Genomic DNA, 7,769 nt, shown 5'->3' on the forward strand with positions numbered 1-7,769 from the left:
TAGGCACTGACAAACTACCTTCTGGTAGGTGTGGTCAGGAGTTGAGCTTGTGCCCCATTCTCTGTTGGCTGTTCATGCAGTTCAGTTTAGGATTGATTTGGCTGGCGTTGGTTGCTTTAGATATTCCAGCATCCAGAGGCTGGTATTGACTCTTGCCCAAAGGGTGGGGATGTTGATGGCAGGACTGTGGCTTGGCTACATGGCTGTAGTTGCTTTCTGTCAGATAAGGCAAGAAGAGGAAGCACACATACAAGACAGAAGGAAAAGAAACACAACCAGCAAACAACAGTGAAGAAAGAAAAAAGCAGGCAACAAACACACACACAAAGAAATACAAAAGGAAAAAGAGGAAGAGGAAAATGAAATAATAAAAGAGAAAAACAAAAAGAAAGGAAAATACTTAAATACAACTGGGGAAAGGAATGAGTAAAAGGAAATGAAACCACAGAGTAGTAAAATGAATAAATCAATAAAAATTAAATAAAGAGGGATTGAAAAAGAATAAGAAAAGCAGCAGCAGCAGTTGAGAAAGAGAATCAGGGGGAAGAAAGGAAAACGGAGATAGAAAGAAGAGAAAACAAGAGAGACAAAGGTGAGAGAGAGAGACTAAAGAAACAATGAAAAGAAAACAAACAGGGCAGGTGCCAAGCCGAGAGAGGAGGGAACACCTTGCAAGCAATTTATGAGTCAGCAAGCCATTGATATCTAAATATGACATATAGACCAAAATCACTCCTGAAAATAGATGCAAAAATTCTTAACTAAGTATTACCAAATTAAATCCAGCAATTTATTTTTAAATGTACACATCTTGATTAAGTGAGGCTTATCCCAAGAATGCAAGGTTGGTGCAACACATGAATATCAATTATTGTATTTCACCAAATTAATGGAGGTGAAAGATATATAAAGGTATAAACCTGTTAAAGAGATATAGAAAATACATCTGATGTAATTTAATAACCACTTGGGCTTAAAACTCTATGCAAACTGAATAGGAATAAAAAGGAACATTCTGCATTTGATAAAGGGAATCAACAAGAAAAATCTATGACCAATGTCATAATTGATGGTGAACTTTTAATATGTTACTTCTAAGATCAGTGACAAAGCAAAAAGGCCTGTTTTCACCTTCTATTTGACATTGTTCTAGCAAACATAACCTACTATAATAAGGCAATAAAAACAATAACATAAGAATAGGAAAAGAAGTTGTAAACTATCTTTATTCACAGATAATACATTTTTTTCTTTAAAAAGTCTGAAGGAATTGACTTCTAGAACCAGTACCTGAATTTACAAAAATCACAGGTATGTGTATGAATTTACAAAAATCACAGGTATGTGTATGTTCAATAAAAACAATTAATGGCATAAGGATAAGAAAAAAAGATGCAGAATTGTTTTTATTCACAGATAATATGATTTTTCTGTACAAAATGTAAAGGAATCTACACATCTAAAGGAATCAACTTCTGGTACTAGTACCTGAATTTATAAAGATCACAAGATAGAAGGTATGGACACAGGAGGACTTCCAAAAGCTTGTGGAAAATGAAATGAAGGGATAATGCAATTTTTCCACAAACTTTCTGAAGCCCCTTCATATATATATATGAAGCCCTGGTGGGGCAATCGTTAAAACACTCAGCTGCCAACCAAAAGGCTGGGTGTTCAAATCCACCAGCCACTCCATAGGAGAACGATATGGCAGTCTTCTAGCATAAAAATCTACAATCTCGGAAGCCCTAGGAAGCAGTTCTACTCTGCCCCATAGGGTCACTGTGAATCAGAACCAACTTGATAGTAATGGGTTAATATAGCTAGCTATTCAATTGTGGCCTGTACACTATTAACAAAGCACTGGAAATCACATTTAACACAATTCCATTCATATTAGTATCAAAATATAAAATACTTAGGATTTCTTTTTTTAACTGTATGAGATAGCTACACACTGAAAATTATGAAACACTGCAGAGATCAATTAAAGACTTAAATAAAGGAAATGAAGAGATCTAACATATTCACAGACTTAAAGACTCAATACTGTGATGATTTCCATCCTCTACATATTAATTTATAAATTTAACACTTTAACAATAAAATCAAAGCAGGCTTTAACATAGATCAAAAGGCTGATTATAAAATTTCTATGACTATGTAAAGGACTTAGAATTGCTAAAACAAACTTGTAAAAGAGAAGCAAAGTTGGATATTTTCACGACTTTATTTTAGAACTTAGGAACTCTGGTAGCATAGTGGTTACAAGTCAGGCTGCTAGCCTCAAGGTCAGCAGATCGAAACTACCAGCTGTTCCACGAGAGAAAGATGAGGCTTTCTGCTCCCATAAAGATTTACAGCCTCGGAAAACCCTATGCAGGTTAGCTATGAGTGGGAACTGACTCCATGGCACCTAATCACAACCTCTACCATAAATGAGGTGTTCTGCTCCCGTAAAGATTTACAGCCTCGGAAACCCTGTACAGGGTCACTATGAGTCGGAATCAACTCCACGGCACACAGCCACCACCATAAAGCCAAAGCAATCAGGACAGTGTGGGTTTTACATAAACATACGCAGAGTAATGGAACAATATAGAGTGGAAGTTGGCAAACTTTTTCTGTAAAGGGACAGATAGTAAATATTTTAGTTATTACAGGCTGTACACTCTTCATCACAACTATTTTGTTGTTAAGCATCCTCCAGTTGGCTCAGACTCATAGCAATACTGTATAGGATTTCCAAGACTTTAAATCTTCATGGGAGCAAAAAGCCTCATCTTTCTTCCGCAGAGCAGCTGGCAGGCTCGAACCTCAGACATTATGGTTCACAATCCAGTGCTTATTGTATGGAGCCACCACAACTACTCATCTCTATTATTGTAATATGAAAGCAGCTATAGACAATACAAGGAGCTCTGGTAGCGTAGTGGTTACGAATCAGGCTGCGAACTGCAAGGTCAGCAGTTCTAAACTACCAGCTGTTCCGTGGGAGAAAGATGAGGCTTTCTGCTCCCGTAAAGATTTACAGCCTCGGAAACCCTGTACAGGGTCGCTACGAGTCAGAACTGACTCCACGGCACATAACAACAACAACAACAACATAGACAATACATAGAAGGAAAGGCATTACTGTGTTCAAGTAAAGCTTCATTTATGGACCCTCCAAGACTGAAAGCAAAGGGAACACATGAGCAGGCATGTAAGCTTGCTGGTGATCACGTTGGTCTGCTGGTGAGTAGAAGAAGAGGAAAGGCAGCAGTGAAGATAGGGCTGAGTTCAACCACATTCCATAGACTCCCGTCGACCCGGAGATGAGAGACAGAAGAGAAAGGGCTGGTTCCTCCAAAGTGTGGTAAGACCTGGGGACTCCTGAGCCCATGGACAAGGACATAGCCATGGAGGGCTAGAGCTGAGTGCGAAGCATCCAGCTGATAAGAAGTGAGGGGAGACACGCAAGAATGCCCAAGCGTGCAAATAGCACCCATTTGACCTAGCCTCGATGGCTTGATAATCAGAATAGGACTTGTTGTCGTTGTCGTTAAGTGCCATCGTGTCGGTTCCGACCCATAGCGACCCTGTATAGGGTTTCCGAGCTTGAACTGCCGACATTGCAGTTCAAATGGCTTTGCAGTCTGGCACATTAACCCACAGAGCCACACCAGAACTCCATAGAATAGGAATAGAGGAAGATAAAAAAATTTTTTTTTTTTGACAAAGGAAGCAAGTGTAAATTGCTACAATATGATGAACTTGGCCTACACCTGTGGATGCAGTAGCTCAACATACCAACTGAGAGGGAAGGAGTCTTCACATCACATATCAATCCTATCCCCTCTGTATACAGGGTTAATAGGGATGGGCAACTTAGACATTGGCTACCTAAAATAGGAAGGGCTATAAAGGCATGAAGTGACTGGCTTGCAAGTTTTCAAGAGGAAGTTTAATTTCAGAGTGTGCGGGGGAAGGTAGAATCCCCACTGAATAGTTTTTATCTTGTCTAGACAGGTCTGGTGAAAAGAGATGGGGATAAGATTCTTGTAATTCAATAGTGAGTAATTGTTATCATGAATAATTGCAATTATCACAACTGTAAAGGTAGAAGTTTTATAACATATAGCAGGGGGGAGTATTTAAAAAATTCAAGCCTCTGGTTGTAATATTGCAGGATTCTACAGGAGCTCTGGTAGCGTAGTGGTTACGAATCGGGCTGCGAACCTTAAGGTCAGCGGTTCGAAACTACCAGCCACTCTGCGGGAGAAAGATGAGGCTTTCTACTCCCGTAAAGATTTACACCCTCGGAAACCCTATACAGGGTCGCTATGGGTCGGAACCTACTCGATGGCACTTAACAACAACAACAACAGGCAAAATATTGAATGATGCTGAAAACGTCAAAAGAAAATGGAAGGGATACAAAGTCACTGTACCAAATAAGGAAGATCATAGGCGAATTGATGTATTTGAATTATGGTGTGGAGGAGATTATTAAAAATACCATGGACTGCCAAAAGAACAAAAAGATCTGTGTCGGAAGATGTACAGCCAGAATGTTCCTTAGAAGCCAGGATGGCCAGACTTATCTCTTATACTTCAGACATATTATCAGTAGGGGCCAGTCCCTGGAGAAGGACATCATGCTTGGTAAAGTAAAGGGTCAGCAAAAAAGAGAAGACCCCAATGAGATGGAGTGGTACAGTGGCAAAGAGCTCAAGTGTAGCAATGATTGTGAGGTTGGTGCAGGACCGGGCAGTGTTTTGTTCTGTTTTGCATAAGGTCACTATGAGTCAGTACCAACTCAATGGCACCTAACAACAACAACAAGAAATGAAGCAAAATCCATGATTTGTTGAATGTAAAACTAATGATCTGCTTTGTAAACCTTCACTCATTCATAATAAAAACTTGAAAAAATAAAAAGACAAAAATGGCTGTCAAAGAGACCCTGAAACTTACTCTTGAGTGTAGAGAAGCTAAGATGTATAGAAACAATGAGAAAGTAAAAGAGTTAAACTGAAAATCTCTAAGGGAAGCTTGAAAAGACATAGTCAAGTATTATAATGAAATGTGCAAAGACATGGATTTAGAAAACCAAAAGGGAAGAACACACTCAGCATTTTTCAAGATTTGCAATATTGAAGACTTCTTTTGGCAACATTTTGAATGATGCAGAAAGCATCAAAAGAAGATGGAAGGAATACAGAGTTAGTATACCAAAAAGAAGTGGTCAGTATTAAATCATTTCAAGAGATAGTTTATGATCATGAATCAATGGTACTGAAGGCAGTTCAAATAATAATGAAGGCATTGGCAAAAAACAAGTTTGCAGGAAATGACAGGATACAAATTTAAATCTTTTAAGAAACTGATGCAATATGGAGGTGCTCATATATCTACACCAAGAAATCTGGAAGACAGCTATCCGGCCAACTGATTGTAGGAGATCCATATTTGTGCCCGTTCAAAAGAAAGGTAACTCAATGGAAGTCAGAAATAATAGAATATCATTAATATCACATGCAAGTATAATTTTATTGAAGATTATTCAAAAACGGTTGCAACACTAATTAACAGGGAGCTGCCAGAAATTTATGTCGGATTCAGAACAGGATGTGGAACTAGGGATATTGTTGCTAATGTCAGAGGGATGTTGGCTAAAAGTAGAGCATACCAGAAAAATGTTTACTTGTGTTTGTTTGACTATGCAAAGACTTTCAACTGTGTTGATCATCACAAACTGTGGATAACATTAAGAAGAATGGGTATTCTAGAACACTTAAACTGTGTTCATGAAGAACCTGTATATAGTCCAAGAGACAGTTGTTAGAATAAAACAAAGGTATATTGAATAGTACGTATGGGTTATAGTCTTGCACAACACTTATTTAATCTATACACTGAGAAAATAATCTGAGAAGCTGGATTGTATGAAGACGAAGGAGGCATTAATCTGCAATATGCAGATGACACAGCTTTGCTTGCTAAAAACAAAGAAGGTTTGACATACTTACTGATAAAGATCAAAGATTCCAGCCTTCAGTATAGATTGCACCTCAATGTGAAAAAAAACAAAACCCCTCCTAAATTGTTCTGTGCTCATCACTTGTTTACACCAGAAGGAGAATCTTCCTTAAGGACTTGTGTCAACAGTTCTGCCTGTGCAATTTCTATAGTGCTCTTTAAAATCCAGAGACAACAGGAGCAAATCATCAAGTTAGCTTTGTACTTTACAAGCCTCAGCCACAAGCCCCATCTGCAATGGGCTATGCAAAAACAGGCATCTTCACAAATAATTTGAAGCACTTAGTTTTCTTCTACATCAGAAAATTTTATCTCTAGAAGTGGAGTGGTAGAGAATAAAGTACAAAAGGCCCAGGCTTTGGAATCTTGCAGACTAGAGAATGTGCTACCCCTGAGAGCCTGGAACACCAATACAGGGTCTTTGGTAAATGGAAACTATTGTTATGAAGAATCATTCTGATGATGCTCAGAGCCAGCTGGACAAGAAGAGGGAATGACTACATAAGACTGAGCAGACCTAGTGGAAAGCTGAGGAAGAATGAGATACTCTTTTCTTCCTATCCCAGCTCCCACCATTTACTCACTGTATGGTCTTAGACAGAAAGCCACCTAAAGCTTCATTTGGCTCATCCACAAAATGGGCATAGTTAGTGTATCTATCTCATTAGGTTTGTGATGAAGTTCAAATAAGATAATGTATGTAAATCGCTTATCATTTACTGGGTGCTCAATAAATGATAGTTATTTTGATTACCCTTTCAAGGTGAAACAATTTCCAGCCAAAGCACTAATATCAGTGATTCCCTTTATTTGATGAACCAGTCTGCATCTGATTAACTGTTTTTAAGTATCTCTTGGGGTAAAATTGCAATGTGTCCTTCACTTTCTCTCCTGAGGAAGATTTGGCTGGAATTCTGTGCTGAGGAAATTAATGGCCTCTGTGAATCAATTTGCATAAGTATTTGTACCATCACAGGGACATTAAAGACTGCACCCTGATCTGATCTTGCAAGCACAGACACAGGACTACAGGGATGAAAACAGACTGGATGTTCAACAATCAGTTGCTCAGAGACTTCTCCCCCAGACACACTCTGTCTACTTTATTCTGCTGAGATATAACAGAAAGGTTTGGGCAGCAAAGTGGCGGTGGCGGAATAGCACCTAAGGAAAGAGATCCAGCTTCTGAATGTCAGAAATTCTGCTGAGGACAGGAGGTTAAAATCCACCTTCCAAATGCACACATAGAATCCAACCTCTCTTCTTGGGCCATAATCTGCCTTGGCTGTGGGGCATGCTGTGCTCCTCAGGAAGGACTTGACCCTCAAAGCCACCCATATCTATCAGCTGGGTCCAAACTCTTGGGAATGTGGGGCCTTGGTTACAAGTCCAGTTCACTATTCATGTCTCTGCATAGCGGTGCCTCTGTGAAATTCAGTACTCCAAAGGTATGCATGGCATTCCAAGTTGAACAACCAGTCACTGTGATGAGGAGTTCGGTGCTGCATTTTCTCTCTGTTACTTGCCATCATGTTGGCTTCTCCCCATGACAATCTATGATAATAGGATAAAACATTGCCTGGTCCTGCTCAGTCTTCATGATCATTGGTATGTTTGAGCTGTTATGGCTGTGTGTCAATCCACGTCATTGAAGGCATCCCTCATTTTTATTGATTCTCTACTTTACCAACCATGATGCCCTTTTGTAGTGATTAGTCTTTCCTGATAATGTATCCCAAGTAAGT

This window comes from Chrysochloris asiatica, unplaced genomic scaffold (assembly GCF_000296735.1).
Source record: "Chrysochloris asiatica unplaced genomic scaffold, ChrAsi1.0 scaffold00308, whole genome shotgun sequence".
NCBI lineage: Eukaryota > Metazoa > Chordata > Mammalia > Afrosoricida > Chrysochloridae > Chrysochloris > Chrysochloris asiatica.